This window comes from Pelophylax lessonae (genome assembly GCF_965119305.1).
Source record: "Pelophylax lessonae genome assembly, chromosome: 5".
NCBI lineage: Eukaryota > Metazoa > Chordata > Amphibia > Anura > Ranidae > Pelophylax > Pelophylax lessonae.
The window spans coordinates 392,259,814-392,280,733 of NC_138772.1; the positions used below are offsets into that span (position 1 = coordinate 392,259,814).

The 20,920-nt window shown below is 42.1% G+C and overlaps 1 protein-coding gene across 3 annotated transcripts in view; it reads left to right on the forward strand.

Annotated features, from left to right (window-relative positions):
* Nucleotides 1-20,920, forward strand: part of LPIN2 (lipin 2) — a 222,958-nt gene that overhangs the window by 55,754 nt on the left and 146,284 nt on the right. The window lies entirely within an intron of this gene.

Here is a 20,920-nt window from a genome sequence, read left to right on the forward strand (position 1 = left end):
AAAAGCAGCATTTTGTTTTTAAAAGAATTCTTGGAACCCCTAAACTATATATATATATATATATATATATATATATATATATATATATATATATATATATATATATATATATATATATATATATATATATATATATATATAAAACACAATATTTCTAGCGCAAAAGATATTCGCCGTGCCAGCAAACATTCAGTATAAATAAATCCATACAATGTAAGTCCACCAATATGAAATATGAGTTCAGAATGTAAAAGGAAGCCCCATGGACGGCGTGATTAGAGTGAGAGATGGATCGGAACGGCTTCTCCTGCTTATCTCATCCTATGAGCCCATTTTAACACTTACATTCTGTGAGTTTTTATTAGTGTGCAACAATAAATTGTGTACTACTACATTTTAGGTGGCGCTTTCTTTCGCCCCCCCCCCTTCTTTTATTTATATATATATATATATATATATATATATATATATATATATATATATATATATATATATATAATATAATATATAAAAATCATCTAACTTATAAGCAGAGGCCCCGGAGAATAAAATGGTTGCAATTTTTTTAGGTTGCATGATATTTCTGCAGTGGTTTTATCAAACACAAATCTTCAGGAAAGAATACACTTTATTGAATTTTAGGGCACACAAACAATATAACACAAAATTTTTGGTAAAATATGATATTACGCCAAGTAAATGGTTGTCTAACACGTCAAACTTTAAAACTGTACACCTGTGAAGCGGTGACAAATTACGGTACCTATAAATCTCCATGGATGACGCTTTAAAAGCCTTTACAGGTTACCAGTTTTGAGTTGCACTGGAGGTCTGAGGTTAAAATTATTGCTCTCAACTCTGATATTTGCAATGGTGCCTCACATGTGATCACCATTCACACATGCGTGCAGGACCTACGTGCACATACACATTTGTCTGGGGGGGGGGGGGGGGGCAAAGAAAAATGTTATTTTATTACTTTTAAAAAAATGTTGACACTGTACCTTTTTTTTTTTTTTTTTTTTTTTTTTTTTTTTTTTTTTGCAATTGAATTTTATTGCTATTACATGGGATGATCAATATCTCTTGTGATAGCACGGACTGTGACCGATACTCTTTACGGCCAGATCTGGGGTCTATAGGACTTCATATCTCTTATCTGCCCTCAAAAACATCAGCCAGGGGAGAAATCGCTGGGGCAAAAAATAACGCTTTCATTGCTGTAACGATGACCGGAATAGCACTCTTCCCATCTGAAGACTTGTATGTATTTACGGTGGACAGGAAGCAGTTCAACCAGTTTTGACAGTAACTTTTGTGTTGTGCACTGGTTAACTGTCTTTTGGCATAGCGGGTATGCTCATGAGCCTTGTTAACATACTAGTGAACTGTTTTAATTGCCAGAAGGAGATACATAAATTCTTGGGTAGGTAGGTATTTCAGCTTTCACCTCATCTCCTCCTGCCTACTTAGTATTGTCACATTCAACTGGACTTGTTTTGTAATGTTGAAGATGCTTCATAGTTTTTCCAAGCCACCTCTTCAGTTCTAAACTGAACTAAATAAGTGGCTTAGACAAGCCATGAAATGTCTTCAACATTGCCTAGAAAGTCCAGTTGAATGTGACTAATACTAATATGTCATGACCTGGAAAAAATAAGAACCTTCATAGACAAATCCACAGTAACCTACATTGCTGATTTCTTCTCAGATAGGTGACATATGCAGCTGTAAAGCTGGACTAGGAAATGGAGCGAGCAGTCATCTTCTAGGCCTGTGGCCCCTTTCTTGCCTTTATTTGGCCCTTGAGGCACTATTCCTCTCACTGACACCAATGATAGGGCACTATTCCTCCCACAGACACCATTGGTGGGGCATTGTTCACCCCCTGCAGACGCCAAGGGGTGGGGCATTGCTCACCCCCTGCGAACGCCAAGGGGTGGGGCATTGCTCACCCCCTGCGGACACCAAGGGGTGGGGCATTGCTCACCCCCTTGCGGACACCAAGGGGTGGGGCATTGCTCACCCCCTTGCGGACACCAAGGGGTGGGGCATTGCTCACCCCCTTGCGGACACCAAGGGGTGGGGCATTGCTCACCCCCTTGCGGACGCCAAGGGGTGGGGCATTGCTCACCCCCTTGCGGACGCCAAGGGGTGGGGCATTGCTCACCCCCTTGCGGACACCAAGGGGTGGGGCATTGCTCACCCCCTTGCGGACGCCAAGGGGTGGGGCATTGCTCACCCCCTTGCGGACGCCAAGGGGTGGGGCATTGCTCACCCCCTTGCGGACGCCAAGGGGTGGGGCATTGCTCACCCCCTTGCGGACGCCAAGGGGTGGGGCATTGCTCACCCCCTTGCGGACGCCAAGGGGTGGGGCATTGTTCACCCCCCGCGGACGCCAAGGGGTGGGGCATTGTTCACCCCCCGCGGACGCCAAGGGGTGGGGCATTGTTCACCCCCCGCGGACGCCAAGGGGTGGGGCATTGTTCACCCCCCTCGGACGCCAAGGGGTGGGGCATTGTTCACCCCCCCGCAGACATCAGGAGGTTTTCTACTCCCACTGGCCAGTATGGCCCTTCTAAAGTCTGAATAATAGTAAACTGGCCCTTTTGTCTAGAAAGTTTGGAGACCCTTGTTCTAGGCTATAGTGTATAGTAAAGGTTTCAGAATCACGATGACCTATAGTATACCTGTTCTTAAAAAAAAAAAAAAAACATAAAGATTGCCTTTGCTGGGCCCTTTCTGATTTGGTGAAGTCACCAACCCCAAACAATCATGCAGAAAAAAATTGATGAACAAGCGTTAGAATTCGTTATCTCTATACTTTGTTCTGGGCCAGTGATAGCTATGGAAGCCTGAGAATTCACATAATTGTCAGGGAGTGTAACTTTCCCAGGAGAGATTGGCAGTAGCCAAACAGATTGGCAATAGCCAAACTGGAAGTGAGGGGAAATTCCTTGGGGACCCCTAGGTCACCAGAACTAGTGTTCCAATTGGAAGATTTCCCCTTTATTACTTTTCTGGGGACAACCCAAAATTTGGGGTTTCTTTTGCTTTCAATGATCTTGGTAAACAGGACAAAAAGATGAGGAATTTCCCTGATTGGGGACAAAGCAATAAAAAAACTGGCAGATGATCTAATCCCTCTCCTGTCTATTTTGCCTTTAGTTCTACTTTAAGAATTACAAATCTTTAGGCAGGGAAAGCTATTCATATATGCAGTATGTGTTTCTGCTGTAGACGTTTTCTTTGAGTTCCTCTAAAGGGGGGTTTCGTGAGTATTCTGTTTGAACTTGTTCATTCTGAAACTAACACGTCTAGCTTTTACTTTCACTTTACTTGAAAGCAGTAGAGAGCTTGTAGTTGTATTTCGTAATATTGTACTGTACTGTAAACCCTGCCAGTTTGGGTACATTATGGAAGTTCAAGGATTGCCACGATGTAACTTTGATTGTTATTGTATGGGATCTTTAGGACTTAATGCGGTTGTATCCTCGAGGAAAAAAAAAAAACAAACCCTGCAGTACAAAGACATAATGAGCTAGTATGCATCGTTATGAAATAGCTCATTATGAAATACCTTAAAACGAAGCCCCGACACGGTCGTCTGGAGAACGCTGAGGGCGCCGCCATGTTCCCTCAGCGTCTCTTCCGGGTTCGGCGGCTCCGGCGCTGTGAGTGGCTGGAGCCACGATGACGTCACTCCCGTGCATGCGTGCGGGAGTTTCACTTTCCGGCAAGGAGCTCTGGAGGACCTTCAGAGCGCATGCGCCGCTGACGTCAGCGACTGCATGCAGGTTGAATATCTCCTAAACCGTGTAGATTTAGGAGATATTGTACCTACAGGTAAGCCTTATTATTGGCTTACCTGTAGGTAAAAGTAAAATAAAGGAGAATACTACCGCTTTTAAAGGGGTTGTAAAGTCAGAAGGTTTTTTTTATCTTAATACATTCTATGCGTTAAGATAAAAAAGCCTTCTGTGTGCAGTAGCCCTCCTAATACTTATCTGAGCCCCTCTCTACTCAGTGATGTCTGAGTGCCTCAGCCGTCCAGGACTCTCTCTCCTGATTAGCTGAGACACAGCAGCGGCGCCATTGGCTCCTGCTGCTGTCAAACTCAGTCAGCCAATGAGGAGAGAGAGGGGGCAGGGCTGAACAGCAGCTCAGTGTCTGAATGGGTACACTGAGCTGCAGATCGCCTCGGGTGCCCCCATAACAAGTTGCTTGCTGTGGGGGCACTCAACAGGGGAAGGGGCTAGGAGCTCCAGCCAGGGACCTAAGATGAGAAGGATCTGGGCTGCGCTCTGCAAAACTAACTACACCGAGGAGACAAGTATAACCTGTTTATTAAAAACACAGACTTTACAATCACTTTAACTGTACTCTGAAGGTACGTTTATTAGATGCCAAACAGTAGAACCTGAAGCATGGATGGTGCACTCTTCTCGCACATTTGGGCTAAATTCATTATCGCTGGCCACCCTGTGGAAGCTTCTGCAAGAAAGGCACTGGCAGCTGTGTATTGGCGGAGGAGCATGGAGTGTTTATCACTAGAACATAGTAAACTCTGGCATGTTAGTCATATTGTACAAGCATGGTGTCCATCCTACATCGGAAGTGCTCACAGTGTAACCCTCTGCCATTCCGTTTCACTTTAAGCTGTAAAACATTCTAGGAATTTTTTTGATTAACAATTAGAATCTCATTGGCCAAATACATTTCTGTATATTTTATGGAAAATGTATGTATTCACATTACCCTTACTGTGGAATAACAACCTGCTCCTTTATTATTAAATTTTTTTTTTTTTTTAAGAGGAAAGGAAAAGTAGAGGTGGTGTCTACAATTGCTGGTCGTAGCTTGGCTAGCAAACCCTGGAAGTATGTGAGGTGCCACCACATTGGTGTCTATGGGTGTTCTAGCCAATTAAATTAAATTAAAAAGAAGTGGCGAGTATCGTAGGAAGTGGCCAGCAATATATCATGAAGATGGATCACAAAGGATAAAAAAATACAAATCCTTAGGATCTACTAGATACAGTAATTAATAAAGGCAGTCTGTGGTTGTTGCTGTAGAAGAGTATAGGATAAGTTGTGGGATATGAGGGGGCGTGAAGTGTAAGTAGTATGAGATGCACATAACTAAGCTGCTGTGTGTCCACACAATAGAGTTAGTTGTTGGGAAGAGTTATCAACAGAATGGGGCTACTGTGAATAGCTAAAGGAGAGTATAGGTACAGAAGGGAAGGATCCAGGCCTAATGGGTTGACCTGATCAATCCATGGCGGCCAAACCATCAGAAATGTTCCTTTCCAGAAGTATGGCTGAAAATGTTGTGATCTTTTGCGTAGAAATATGAACTCAAGGGAGATTGCTCTAATGAAAACTCTGACTGTGTATAACCAGGGTGAAACAATAAGTGAAATTGCTTTGTTAAATGGGAGGTTAGCTCACAGGGACATTAAATTACATCTAATAATGACCTAATGTTGATATGCAGTATTATATTTTATAATGATCACCTGTCTCTGTGCCTTGGTGTGCCAAATGTCCACACTGTTATTATACAATTGTGTAGTTTGTAGCCAGAACAGACTATTTATTTATCATACGCTGGCTGCCTACACCTTCTTTGTAAATGGAACTGGAGTATGTGAACATTGCCTTCTTGTAGGTCAGAGTTTGATTATATAACATACTATTGTAGTAAACGTATGTATCTCCAGGGCAGTAAAAGTGCAAACAGTGAGAAGTGAACTTCAGAAAAATGTTATGCAATTTTAAATCTCCAGTGTCAGATTTGTATATATTGATTGTTTATGAACCTTGCTCTTTTTCCACAGTAAAGTTGCTGGAATGCCAAAAAGTTTTCCTGTTCTTGCAGTGCATTTAGGACATAGGCACCATTAAAGTGTATGTAAACCCTCACCTTGTACCATTCCGTTTAAAATAAGTGTGTGTGTGTGTGTGTGTGTGTGTGTGTGTGTGTATATGTATGTATGTATGTATGTATGTGTGTATATATATATATATATATATATATATATATATATATATATATATATATATAAACGGACCGTTTCAGCAGACAAGGGGTTAAAATCCGTTTAGGCGATATGCCCCTTTCTGAGAGACAGGCACAGCTACTTGCAGGACACCAAACTCCCGAACTGGATACAAAATAGCACTCCAACCTGGAACCTCACGAATAGCTGCTAGCAGACGAACAGGAAAAGCATACATCAGCTTACACTCCTAGCAATCAGTCTCCAACAGCATACAGTGAATACCCCCAAGAACGAGACAAAGCTCCGAGTTGAGGGTAAAACAGGAACAACAACAACATTTATTGGAAGAACGCAGCACACTTTTATACAGAAATTGGAACATCCTTCCCCCAACAACCGCTTTCCCATTGGTCAATTTCACAGTACCTGCAGTCCCCCATAAGGTCTTCTCCAGACATGCAAATGAGGGCTCGAAAATGAGTCGGTAGTGATTGGTCAGATAGCTTGACCAGGAGGGCTGCTATGCAAATGAGGACTTGAAAATTAGTCAACAGGGATTGGTCAGATAGCTTTGACCAATGCAAGGAGACAGAAGCCCCAGGGGGCACTCAATGTAAACTATAGTCAGACACAGAACAATGGTTCCCTAACGAGCCCTCAATACACATTACTCTGAGTGTCAATACCTCCCTTAGCAGACAACAGGTGAGGTCATTAGCACACCTGACAAAAGGTGAATGGGGAGCCACCTTAGACAGCCCGTCTCCTCAGAACTTCCTGTAATGACCATATTAGGAGTTGACTTCCTGTTCAGAGAGCTCATGGCAAATGGGAACAAAAATCTTCATATTACAAGGGAGACATTATTCTTGAATATGACTGTCCCATTTGTAGTAGTCCAAACCATAGTGTCAGTGTTCACCACCCTCCTGGTCACCCTGCATTCACCAAATCCATACGAATTAGAACCAGGGGCTGTTTGTTCGGTAGATAGAATCTACCGAACGGCTGTGCAGAAAGGGAGAAATAAATCCTTCTGCACCCTAAAATTAACCCTTTAGCTGCCGGTCCATAATCCAAAGGCAGCAGGCGGGCAACCAGGCTCCTCCAATGCAATGTGGCGAGGTTGGTCTCGTCACATATACATATAATACCTTTTTTTTATTTTTCCTTTTTTTTATGAGTAAATACATAACCTCTGTTCTCAGCTGCATAAGGAGCTCCGAGAACTGGAGAAGGAGAAACGGCAGCATACTGATCTTTCCAGTAAATGGCTGCGAGGGGGCTTTTTCAGCACTAGAGATGGGCTCAGGTGTGTTCGAGTTTGCGTGTGCCCGATCCCGCCAGGAAGCCGATAATGCAGTCCGCAAATCGCATGCAGTGACATTTCCTGATCTGCAGCTGCACAGATTGGGAAATGTCAAAGTGCCTGTGATTAGGGGAGTACAGTGTCGGTTTCCTGGCAGAATCGGGCAGGTGCGAACTCAAACACGCCCTAGCCCATCTCTAGTCAGCACAAGTCTGATCATTGGAGGAGAGTAGGCTGAGTTCCCAGCACAGCTAGAGAACTGACCACTGTGTGTTTTCCTGCTTACTGTGGTCCGTTTTTGGTAGAAAAGCAGAAAGACTGACAAACGCCAGGGATTTCACACAAAGGTGCAATACAAAGAGAACCGGATACGTTTTAATACAAGTACATGTTACAGTAGGCACATATGAAATTCACCCTCCTTATGAAATTCCCCTCTCTTGACTACTCCTCCACAACGTTACAATTTTCACATATAGGGCAGTGTTCTGTTTTTATTCTTTTTATGTTACCTTTATATATATATATATATTATAGTAAATAAAAAGTGCAGCGCCTAATAATGATGATGGAAGCTAATATATAATGCACATAGGTGATGAATATCAATATCCTATACATAAGCATGAATGAACATGGTTTGTGTGCATATAAAAGATAAACCAAAACAGTCTCTGTAATAAATGAATCCATTCCGGTTTAAGAGTTCATGGAGGCTGATGATCGGTTATCTGCAAAGCTGACTCCTGTTATTTATGCCTGATTGACCTTTCATTAATTTGAAGGTCCACCTCAGCTGGTAAGAGTACCCCGGTTATTTGCATCACGGTGGTGGATAATTACTCTACAGTGCGAGCGGCTTCCTATCATCACTTCTCCTTCATTTATTACAGAGACTGTTTAATATCAGGACTGTTTTGGTTTATCTTTTATATGCACACAAACCATGTTCATTCATGTTTTTGTATAGGATATTGATTTTCATCTTTTTATCACCTATGTGCATTATATATTAGCTTCCATCATCATTATTAGGCGCTGCACTTTAGAAACATAGAATGTGTCGGCAGATAAGAACCATTTGGCCCATCTAGTCTGCCCAATATATCTGAATCCTATGAATAGTCCCTGGCCCTATCTTATATGAAGGATAGCCTTATGCCTATCCCATGCATGCTTAAACTCCTTCACTGTGTTTGCAGCTACCACTTCTGCAGGAAGGTTATTCCATGCATCCACTACTCTCTCAGTAAAGTAATACTTCCTCATATTACTTTTAAACCTTTGCCCCTCTAGTTTAAAACTGTGTCCTCTTGTGGTAGTTTTTCTTCTTTTAAATATGCTCTCCTCCTTTACTGAGTTTGATTCCCTTTATGTATTTAAAAGTTTCTATCATATCCCCTCTGTCTCTTCTTTCTTCCAAGCTATACATGTTAATGTCCTTTAACCTTTCCTGGTAAGTTTTTTTCCTGCAACCCATGTACTAGTTTAGTAGCTCTTCTCTGAACTCTCTCTAGAGTATCTATATCCTTCTGGAGATATGGCCTCCAGTACTGCGCACAATACTCCAAGTGAGGTCTCACCAGTGTTCTGTACAGCGGCATAAGCACTTCTCTCTTTCTACTGCTTATACCTCTCCCTATACATCCAAGCATTCTGCTGGCATTTCGTGCTGCTCTATTACATTGTCTTCCCACCTTTAAGTCTTCTGAAATAATTACTCCTAAATCCCTTTCCTCAGATACTGAGGTCAGGACTGTGTCAAATATTCTATATTCTGCCCTTTTACGCCCCAGGTGCATTATCTTGCACTTATCCACATTAAATTTCAGTTGCCAGAGTTCTGACCATTCTTCTAGTTTTCCTAAATCCTTTTCCATTTGGCGTTTCCCTCCAGGAACATCAACCCTGTTACATATCTTTGTGTCATCAGCAAAAAGACAAACCTTACCATCGAGGCCTTTTGCAATATCACTTATGAAGATATTAAACAAAATTGGTCCCAGTACTTTGCATTTTTTGGACATGGTTTCCTGTTGTGCTGGCTGCCGTTTTTTTTTTTCTTTTCATTCATCTAGTATTTACTGAGCACTCAGATGCTTAGAATTGGTCAGTAATCCTGTCCATCTGTTCACTTTGGGACTAGCGCGGCTTTTTGCTTATATATATATATATATATATATAATGCGTGGCCCCGCCCCTCTGTGCACATCATTTGCCTAGTCAAATGACATGCATAGCACTTGCTGGGCTACCTGGGATATGCATGTCACATATCTCAGGAGGCCTTGAGTCTTCATTCAGCTAGTAGGAGGAGGGTGCACCTAGCAGTGCATCATCGGGAGGCCTCACTGGGTGAACCCGGAAGAGCCAACAGGCCTCTTGATGATGTCGCGAGTAAGATGGTGGCACTAGACCGATCTGTGTCTGGTCACAGAAGGTTGTCAGCAGGACAATGCTGGGTGAGTATCCATACTATGCTTACAACACCACCAGGTAAACAGGGGTAAAGAAAAAAAAAAAAAAAGGGGGGGGGGGGTTAAGCTTAAGTTCCTCTTTAAGGAACATCTAGAAATCTTTTTTGGGACCCCAGGATTCCAGGGAACCTGAGAACAGCTGAATCAAGAAGCCCTTATCTTTCTTCAGGGTTTGTACACTTTGGTCTGAAAGAGGTCCGTTTGATGAAACCAACATAAGTGGTCAATATGAGTAAAGTGACAGACACTTGACTTATTGTTTGAGTTGATATCGGTACAAATCATCTTACCCATTTAAAGAGAAATAAAATCAAGATTTCCTATTTGACTTCCTATTTATGCTTTATTGGCTAACCTGTGCTCTGTAGAAACCCTTGGAAGTTCTGCTTCTGCTATTGGTAACCTACAGCCTTTCTAGTATCTGCTGGCCTTGCAATAGATTAGCACTGTTTAAGTAAACGTGTACTGACAATAATATATAGGCAGTCTTTCCTTGTTAAAGTTGGTTTGGCAAGGGACTTCTAGAAAGTTTCAGTTTTTTTCGCTGCAACTTGACAAAATATTTTCACAGTTGCAACTTTTCAATTTCCAGCCCTTTCCTCCACCTCCTGATATCATAAATATTTGATCTGTGCTTCATCTTCGTAGTACATCTATCCTCTAGTCCTACACAAGACAGGATGTCTGAGCTTTTCCCTTGAAGTCTTCCTAAATGTTTTATAACAAGCTAATGTTCAGAAGAGATTTAATTTCCTCCAGCAACTTGCAGTTTGCCAGCGTGCATTGCTCAGAATTGATACATGCCTCAAATGATTGGTTATGTAATATTTATTTGAAGTACTGTCCCCACACAATAACTAGATGAAACAGCAGTATAGAACTCCCCCCTCCATTTCGGAGTTCTGTAAAGTACTAGGATGCAAGCTTGCCACCGAGCAATGCATAGAGATCATGATCTAAAAAGATCAGATTACTTTGGGGTTCTATAAAATTTGCTTTGAATTTATGAAAAATAAATTACTTTGAAGTTTCCATACTGCTGGAGTTGTAAGTTATTTGTACTATATGTGACTTTATGCTTTCTAGTTAACGTATTGTTCCAGATGAAGGGAAAATAGGGAATCCTAAGGCAAAGTAGATATTAAATAAATGCATTAATGCGATTTGCATTGCCATGCTTTGATTTTAGTTACGTCAACCGTTTTATTCAGTTAAAGTGTTACTAAACCCATGACCCTGGATTCACTAGATCTGGTCTCCCACAATACACAGAACATGGAAATGCAATTATTTTAGTAAACATAAACTGCTAAATCCTTTTTCTCAGCAGCATATAGCAGTCTTGTGACTTCTATCAGTGTCTGGTTAAAGCTTGTAGGAGGAGTTTCATTCTCCTTTGTTCTATGAGGCTGCAGGGCTCCAGACCCTCTCTCTGGACAGTGCTAATTGGCCCTGTGCTTATCACATGCACTCTCCCGAGAAAAAAAAAAAATAAAATTGTCTAGCAATACACACCAAACCAAAAAATGTGTTTAGCTATACTTTAAATGTTTGCTGCCCACTTTTAGTAAAGCTGCATACTGTTTTTCTAATAAGTAGCAGTATAAGCACATTTTTTTTCCTAGCGCTCACGTGACCACATGTCTCGTGTCACCAGGTCCCATTCAGTTTGGTGAGGACTGACAATAGCGCTGAATTCTGAAAGCAGCAACATCACCCCACCAGTGCCAATTCTCTTTGCATTGTCATAGTCTGCTTCTACAGCCACCTAAGACTTTGTTTGCAAGTAAAAATCAGCATTTATTTTGCTAGAAAATTACTTAAACTCCTAAATAATATATATATTATTTAGCAGAGGACATAGAGAATAAAATGGCGGTTATTGCAATTTGTTTTTGATACACGGTATTTGCACAGCAGATTTTCGGACGCAATTTGTTTTTGGAAAAACACTTTAACCCCTTCACACCTAAGCCTTTTTCTGACACGTGTTGTTTACAAGTTAAAATTTGTATTTTTTGCTAGAAAATTACTTAGAACCCTCAAACATTATATATAATTTTTAGCATAGACCTTGGAGAATAAAATGGTGATTGTTGCAATATTTTATGTCACGCTGTTTGGGCAGCGCTCTTTCAAATGCATTTTTTTTGGGAAGAAATACACTTTCATTAATGGAAAAAAAACAAAACAGTAAAGTTAGCCTAATTTTTCTGTAATATGTGAAAGATGATGTTACGCCAAGTAAATAGTTACCTAACATGTCATGCTTTAAAATTGCGCACACTCGTGGAATGGCAACAAACTACGGTACTTAAAAAATCTCGATGGTTTCAAAATGTTTACTGTTACAATTTTAAGGTAACAGAGGAGGTCCTGCACTAGAATTATTGCTCTCGCTCTAACAATTGGTGTAATACCTCCCATGTAATACCTCTGGCGTCTTTAAGGCTCCAGTAGCTGGAAGTGATGTCATGAGGACGCTTCGGGTCTCTGGCCAGCCGCTGGGCATAGCGACGTTGGGGGGGGGGGGGGCGTCCTCTCCTGCTGTTTGTAAAAAAGGCTGAGCGGCTTCTCAAGAAACATGGGTCCCGAGATGTTTGCAGCTGCATGCATCATCCTGTTACAACCCTTTGAAGCTGAAAGACGCATATAAGTAGGGATGCACCGAATGTTCGGCAACCGAAATTATTCGGCCGAAAATAGCAAAAAAAGCACTTTAGGTGTTCGGCCGAATAAGTAAAAAGGCTGAATAAATTTGTGCCGAACAATGACGTTTTTAATGACGCGGATGGTGGGTCGGTAAGCCCAGATTGCGGGTCCCCGACCGGCGACCCGCCATCCCCGAGCATCACTGTAAACATAGCCGGAGGCACTACAGGAAGCAGAGCGGATGCTTCCTGTATAGCCCCTTAGCGCCGGGGTCTGTCACAGGCGGAGTGATACCAAATGTACTCCGCCTGTGACAGGGCACAGGAGCCATACAGCAAACATCGACTCTGCAGATGGGAGGGAGGGAGGTAAGGAGAGACATGAGAGGACAGAGACGTGAGAGGACAAGAGAGAGAGACGTGAGAGGACAAGAGAGAGAGACGTGAGAGGACAAGAGAGAGAGACGTGAGAGGACAAGAGAGAGAGACGTGAGAGGACAAGAGAGAGAGACGTGAGAGGACAAGAGAGAGAGACGTGAGAGGACAAGAGAGAGAGACGTGAGAGGACAAGAGAGAGAGACGTGAGAGGACAAGAGAGAGAGACGTGAGAGGACAAGAGAGAGAGACGTGAGAGGACAAGAGAGAGAGACGTGAGAGGACAAGAGAGAGAGACGTGAGAGGACAAGAGAGAGAGACGTGAGAGGACAAGAGAGAGAGACGTGAGAGGACAAGAGAGAGAGACGTGAGAGGACAAGAGAGAGAGACGTGAGAGGACAAGAGAGAGAGACGTGAGAGGACAAGAGAGAGAGACGTGAGAGGACAAGAGAGAGAGACGTGAGAGGACAAGAGAGAGAGACGTGAGAGGACAAGAGAGAGAGTGAGAGGACAAGAGAGAGAGTGAGAGGACGAGAGAGAGAGTGAGAGGACGAGAGAGAGAGAGAGACATGAGAGGACGAGAGAGAGAGAGACATGAGAGGACGAGAGAGAGAGACATGAGAGGACGAGAGAGAGAGACATGAGAGGACGAGAGAGAGGGACATGAGAGGACGAGAGAGAGAGACATGAGAGGACGAGAGAGAGAGAGACATGAGAGGACGAGAGAGAGAGAGACATGAGAGGACGAGAGAGAGAGAGACATGAGAGGACGAGAGAGAGAGAGACATGAGAGGACGAGAGAGAGAGACATGAGAGGACGAGAGAGAGGGACATGAGAGGACGAGAGAGAGAGACATGAGAGGACGAGAGAGAGAGACATGAGAGGACGAGAGAGAGAGACATGAGAGGACGAGAGAGAGAGACATGAGAGGACGAGAGAGAGAGACATGAGAGGACGAGAGAGAGAGACATGAGAGGACAAGAGAGAGAGAGAGACATGAGAGGACAAGAGAGAGAGAGAGACATGAGAGGACAAGAGAGAGAGAGAGACATGAGAGGACAAGAGCGAGAGAGACATGAGAGGACGAGAGCGAGAGAGACATGAGAGGACGAGAGAGAGAGAGACATGAGAGGACAAGAGAGAGAGAGACATGAGGACAAGAGAGAGAGAGACAAGAGAGAGAGAGAGACAAGAGAGAGAGAGAGACATGAGAGAGAGAGAGACATGAGAGGACAAGAGAGAGAGAGAGACATGAGAGGACAAGAGAGAGAGAGAGACATGAGAGGACAAGAGAGAGAGAGAGACATGAGAGGACATGAGAGGACAAGAGAGAGAGAGAGAGAGAGACATGAGAGGACAAGAGAGAGAGAGAGACATGAGAGGACAAGAGAGAGAGAGAGACATGAGAGGACAAGAGAGAGAGAGAGAGACATGAGAGGACAAGAGAGAGAGAGAGAGACATGAGAGGACAAGAGAGAGAGAGAGACATGAGAGGACAAGAGAGAGAGAGAGAGACATGAGAGGACAAGAGAGAGAGAGAGAGACATGAGAGGACAAGAGAGAGAGAGAGAGACATGAGAGGACAAGAGAGAGAGAGAGACATGAGAGGACAAGAGAGAGAGAGAGAGACATGAGAGGACAAGAGAGAGAAATGCGAAACACCGTGTTCGGTATTCGGCCTTCGGCCAAGCATTTCATTATTATTCGGCTTCGGCCAAGAATTTCTTTTCGGTGCATCCCTACATATAAGGCCGCTTTTCGCACTAATTCGATCTAAAAGTCATGATTTTGCAGCAATTTTGACGTCATTTCTACTGGACTTGAAGCAATGCCTATGTCTATGGACCTCAAAACGCATTAAAATCGGCCCAAAGTAGTGCAGGGACTACTTTGAGGTCGTTGTGACTTGAAGTCGTACAGATATGAACGGTACTCATTGGAAATCATGGACTTTGCCGTCCCAAATTGCAGGAATAGTCGCACACGTTTGAAAGGGGGCCTTAGCGTTACTTCGGTGTGAAGGGGTTAATTGTAATGCAAAAAAAGCTCACAAAATATAGTCCAATTTTTGGGTAAAATAAAAAATATGGTGTTATGCTGAACAAATAGATACCAAACATGTCACGCTTTAAAATTGCAGTTTAGAGTTAGAGGAGGTCTAGCTCTAAAATTATTGCTCTTCACTTAATTTTTCTTTTTTTTTTTTTTTAAAACACTGTTCATTTATTTTTATTTATTTTTTATCACTTCTATACCTTTTATCACTTCTATACCTATCACAAGAATTGTAAAAATTCCTTTGTGATTGCAATAAGCGATGACAGGTCCTCTTTCTGAAAATATCTGGGATCTATAAGACCCCAGATCTCTCCTCTACCCTGGAAAGATATCAAAGAAAAAAAAAAAAAAAAAGTGATCTCCATGCTTTACAAAAAAAAAAGGCAGCATTTCTATCTGCCTAACAGGAAGTGATGTCATGTCATGTAGCTGATGGCCGGGGACCAGAAGGTCCTGAGCCAGCTCTGTGATCACCCTGTGGCACTGCCAGATCAGATACCAAATCGCATTGGTAGAGCCCTGAGAAGAGCGAGTGGAGGGGGGGAGAGGGTGCGTCGCGTCCTCTCCTGTGGCCTGAAAAAGCAATCCAGCAGCTTTTTAGCCACTAGGATTGCTTTTAAATAAAAAAGCATTGCCGCTGTATTTAAAAAAACAAAAACAAAACAAAAACGTAACTACTTGAAGCCAATCAACCTACATGTACCTGATTTGGTGTCAAGTGGTTTAAAAGGTATTTACGCTACTATTTATTACAAATGGCATGCAGCATTACTAAAAGCAGTGAGTACAGTGAGTAGATAACATGTAAAGCTTGGTTAGTAGAAAGATTTTCTTTTCGAAGCATGACCTCCCAAGGATCTCTGTGAAGGTGACTGCTTGGTATTCGATTTGAGACTGTAAAAATGCAATGGAAAAACTGTAGACGTGACTCTACAAAATGAACGTGTAACTTTTTATATCTAGTGTTACAGAACAAATGACTACCACTCCTAAAACGTCTCCAGTATTTAACTTTGAGGGAGTCAAGACCAGAAATGATTGGATATTGGTCTGTAACATCTAATGACTATCACAATAAATTGATGAGATCCCAGACACGATTATGGCCATCTTGTAATTTCGAACTCACAATTTGCACCCCTCTGCCCTAGTATTCATGTCCTCTGACAAATTTAGCACATAGTGCAGTGTGTAGTAAATGTCGCTGTCATTCCTAGTTCATAATCTTAAGAACACCCCCCTATTACACCTTGCTTTACAAATCTGAACTGATGTAAGCTTTGTGATGTTCATTACACTTTGTAACACATTGATATTATCTGTAATGAACTCTGTGGCTTTCATGCCCTCGTTGTACTGTCTGGTCCCTGGCGCTCACCAAAACTTGTTCCTTTAATTGGCATGTCATCTGTTGAGAAATGGAGAGATGACTACCTGCTGCCTAATTAAAGGGACACCAGGAGCGATGACAGAGAGGTATAATTAGGTGTTCTGGGATAAGTTTGAAGAAGCTGAATTGCTATTGTGCAGCATTGCCGATAGACAAGTGCCTTCATTTACATGCATCTATGACTGTAGACCTTTTCTTATGTGCGCTGAAATTACCTTTCACTTAGCCGTTATCTCTTTGCCTGATAAAAGCTTTTATTGTAAAAATCCTAACGATTCTTTACTGGAACAATGTGTTTTTTTGAACTTTGCACCTTCGCTTTACATAAAACCAATAACAAGGTTATATAAAGTACAACTAGCATTTTTTATTTTTTAAGTTTTGGATGGAGTGAAGAAGGATTAGAACATGTGAGGTTTTTTAAATTTTTTATTCTTTAACAGTTTTACAAGACAAGCTACAATGCTGATCAAAAGAAAAAAAAAAAACGCACTCTGAGGGGGGACCTGCAGAAGTTGCAGAGTAAAGCCAGTAAAATATCTTATTCCTTAAACAGTCTGGCAAATATTGATCCTAATAATAGGGATGTGACAGTAGGGTGGACAACAAAAGGGTTTAGATCCATAGAGCGGATTCGTCTTTCACATTTCAAATATAACCAGGATAGGTGTCAAGGTACTATTGGGGTACAAAAAAAAAGGGGGGGGGGTGTATGGGGGTAGGGAGTTGTGGAGAAAACCTTCACAGTCCAAGCTCTGCCACTCTTGCCATCAGGAGGTGGTTGAAGGGAACTTCTGTCAGGTTTTCATTTCTGTCTGTGCCCCATTCGGACGATTCACCCCCTCTATTTGTTCTGTTAACCATTACCACCCAAAGTAAAAGAAAATCCCAAAATGAAGGTTGTTCCCAGAACAGGAATAGCAAGGAAATCATCCAATGGGGAAACCAATTCTTTGTAGAGATTTTCCTCCTACTTCCTGGTTTGGCTATGGGACAGGACGTGAAGAGAAGTCCCTCTAATGGGACACCTTTTATTAGATATGCAGAATCTAAGTGCAGGTACAGTCCACCCAAAACTTTTTTTTTTTTTTTTTTTTTTTTTTTTTTAGTTTAGATCTGTGGTCTCCAAGCTTTGCTTGCTTTTATTAGGCCTTTGGGGGACTATTTTCATCCACTGATACCAGCAATCTTACACAATAACAATGGGACATGCAGGCATACCCCACTTTTAAGTACACAATGGGACCAGAGCATGTATGTAAAATGAAAATGTACTTAAAGTGAAGCAATACCTTTTTTCATTTCTCAATGCATGTAAATACACTAGCTCCATAGGAAATCTTGGTCAGCTTGACATGGCATTGCTCCCAAACCATGTGACAAGGACACCAAGCTTGGGGAGCATGTTAAGAGGATCCAGGACTATGACATAGTAGATTACCTAGGCAAGCTGGCCAGCCACAAACAGGATATGTTGTAGTCCTGGGTCCCCTCTCTGTGCTCCCTAAGTTTGGTATCCCTGTCACTTATGGTTTGGGATCAGTGCCATGTCAAGCTGACCAAGATTTCCTATAGACGCCAATGTTAAAAACCGGGAGTAGTGTCATGCCAAGCTGAACAAGCTGTGTCCTTACTCGCGAGTGTACTTAAAGTGAGTGTACTTAAAGCGGGGTATGCCTGTAATTCACCCCCACTAACACCAATGAAGAGGCAGAATTCCTCCCAATGACAGCAACAATGGGGCACAATTCTCCCATTGACCCCAAAGACAGGGCATTGTTTGTTCCCAATGATGTCAGGACCTTTTCACCTCCCAATGACTACAATATGGCTCCCCTAAAGTAATTAATTATAAACCTTCGTTGTTTTTTTTTTTTTTTTTTAAACCAAAATAACAAACATGTCATTTTCTTCCCCTGGTCTTTTTTTGGGTCCACGGACTTCGGCTGTATCAGTGGACGGTGCCGCAATGACCTCACTCCCGCACATGTGCACAAGAGCCCTTGGTTACAGCACGGTATGCTGGGCCCTCACAGTGCATGCGCCGGTGACGTCTCTGGCTGCAGCTAGGGTGAATATCTCCTCAACGGTGCATGTTTAGGAGATATTCGTTTTACCTACAGGTAAGCCTTATTATAGGCTTACCTGTTGGTAAAAATCACAAAGCGGATTTTACTACCGCTTTAACCACTGTAGCTTTGGAATTTCACTGACAGTAAGAGGACCGGCATCTCTGCAGTGAAGATTACTTCAGGATCCAGCTGTCTGCATAACGTGCAACAGCCTTCATTACAGGTACATTACTGTAAAAACTTGTGATTGTGGCACATTTGTAATGCTCCCCCATTAAGCTGCAAAGGCAGCGGACCGGGGTGTAAACCTGCTGCAGGCAAGGCACGATGCTTTGCAAAAATGTTCCCTCTTTCGCATTTGGCAGGCACAACTGCCCACCGAACATGACTTCTTTAACTAATAAGAGCCCACCAAGCACGAAAGAGGGATCATTTTTGCAGCATCATACCTGGCCTGCAGCAGGTGTACCACCAATGTCTGTTGCCCTCCAAGCAGTAATGTAAATGAGGCCTTAAAAGTAAAATGGGTTCAATAAAGAAACGTCTGCCTGCGGTTTATGCTAGTTCCTAGATGATAATTCCTAGATGACTATAGTTCAGCCGAGTGCACTCCTGAAAGTAAACCAATAATTTTATATGTGTATTTTGTTGTATGATCTTCATTAGTGAAATACAGTTCTCTGTTTCTTGCTCTTTGGACTTGACAAAGTGGGATCCTAAGATAAACAGGCGAAATGAGTGTCAGCTTACTGAGAGTGAATAACTGGAAATGTCTGATAGCTGGGCGGACGCAGGACCGGTTACTGAGTTTGCAGTTTGTAGAGTTTATCTTACAATCCAGAGCAGGGCAGGATGTGTATTCTCTCTACAAAAATATCCACGTTTTTAACCCAAAGTGGAAATGGATCGTTTTTCATTTTTCAATGTCTTAGCTGTGTTTTGATTGATCCAAAAAATTTTTTTGCGCTTCAACATAAATGGTAACTGCAAAAAGCATTCTTTTTGGGGCTGAATTTGTAATATATCCTTCTGTGATAGATTTTAAAAACTGTATGTTATGTTTGTCAGCAAAGGAGGAAGATGTCTCTTTGGTATAAATCAGATGATTATCTAATTATTTTTATCTTTGTGGTCACAGTAGTAATTTTTATTTATAGAGCCTCTTTGAGAATAGCACCGCAGATTGCTTCCCTGTTTGTACAATGAATATTATCAGTGTAGGCTTGGCAGTGAGTAACATCACCAGCGCTTCCTCTTATTACTACTAGTCAGGGCAGAGGGATTATACAGCTCAATTCAGTACTGTGCCTGTCTCATAGGGAGAGTGTAAAGTGCCCACGTGCTACCACTTTTTGCTTTTCAATAATGAAAAGCAACGAGTGAAAGTGCATGGACAAGAACATTTCTTGTTGACCATGTCAACTCTTCAGAATCCTTGTTTTTATGGTGTACCCTGCTCTAAGTGAAACGGATTGGTTGCTATTGGCAACATAAAATGTTCTTGTAGTTGCTTATATGTCCAATAGAGTTCTTATTGTATCTTAACCACAGTAAGCCAGCAAGTGACAAACAATCCAGAGCACTCGACCCAAGTTCATTGAGTGTAAAGAAGGAATCTGTGCATTTTTTTTTTTTTTTTTTTAATCAACAAACAAGATTTATTGAGTTGTATAACATTGCAGTGATAAACCGCAACACAGCATATGTGCATATACATCATAAAAGAACAAACAATAAAGAATAGAAAAGAAAAAAGAAAAGGTACTTCTTTTACAGCTGCAATACAGGTAGTAAATACCATATATGGTGCACATCATACATTACAATATAACCGATAATTTACCGTATGGTAGAGAAAGGCAGAGTGAACTACGTGTCTAGTTCACTCAACCAAAGGGAAGCCATACATTAGCACTAGACAGATTATTAAAAAAAGTAATTGCCCCAAGTGCACTGCAACAATTGGGATCACAGTCTATGTATAGTAAACCCAACTTGGGATGTAACTGCCTAAGGGACGTATATATTGAATATCAGGGTAATGTTATGGGGTACATGTCAGTGAGGAATGTAACCATCTATTCCATACTTTATTATATTTACCTGGACATCCCCTATTATGTAAATGGCTTTCTTATAAGGCAAAGTGGTATTAAGCTCGGCAATCCATGTTACAAGGGTAGGGGCTGTGGCCTGTATCCACCTCTTGGCCACTAACTTTCTAGCAATAAGTAGGGTTTCATGCACAAACTTTGAGGTATATTTATCCATGTCTGTGTCCGGAAATAGTCCCAATAAACACTGCTTTGGATTCATTGTCACCGGTGAGCCCATTCAATCATGAAGAAACTGCATCACTTGTTCCCAAAATCGATTAACCCGGGACAGGTCCAGATTAAATGCCCAAAGGTGCCAATAAAAGTCAAGCACTTGGGACACTCAGGACAAAATTTATCCATCTGTGTTGGCGTAAGGTAAGCTCTATCGAGAATATATATGTCAGCCTGTCTGACATCTTAGACACCAGCCTAACCACTTGCAACCCCTCACCCCAATCCTCATCATCCATTTCCCCGGTAT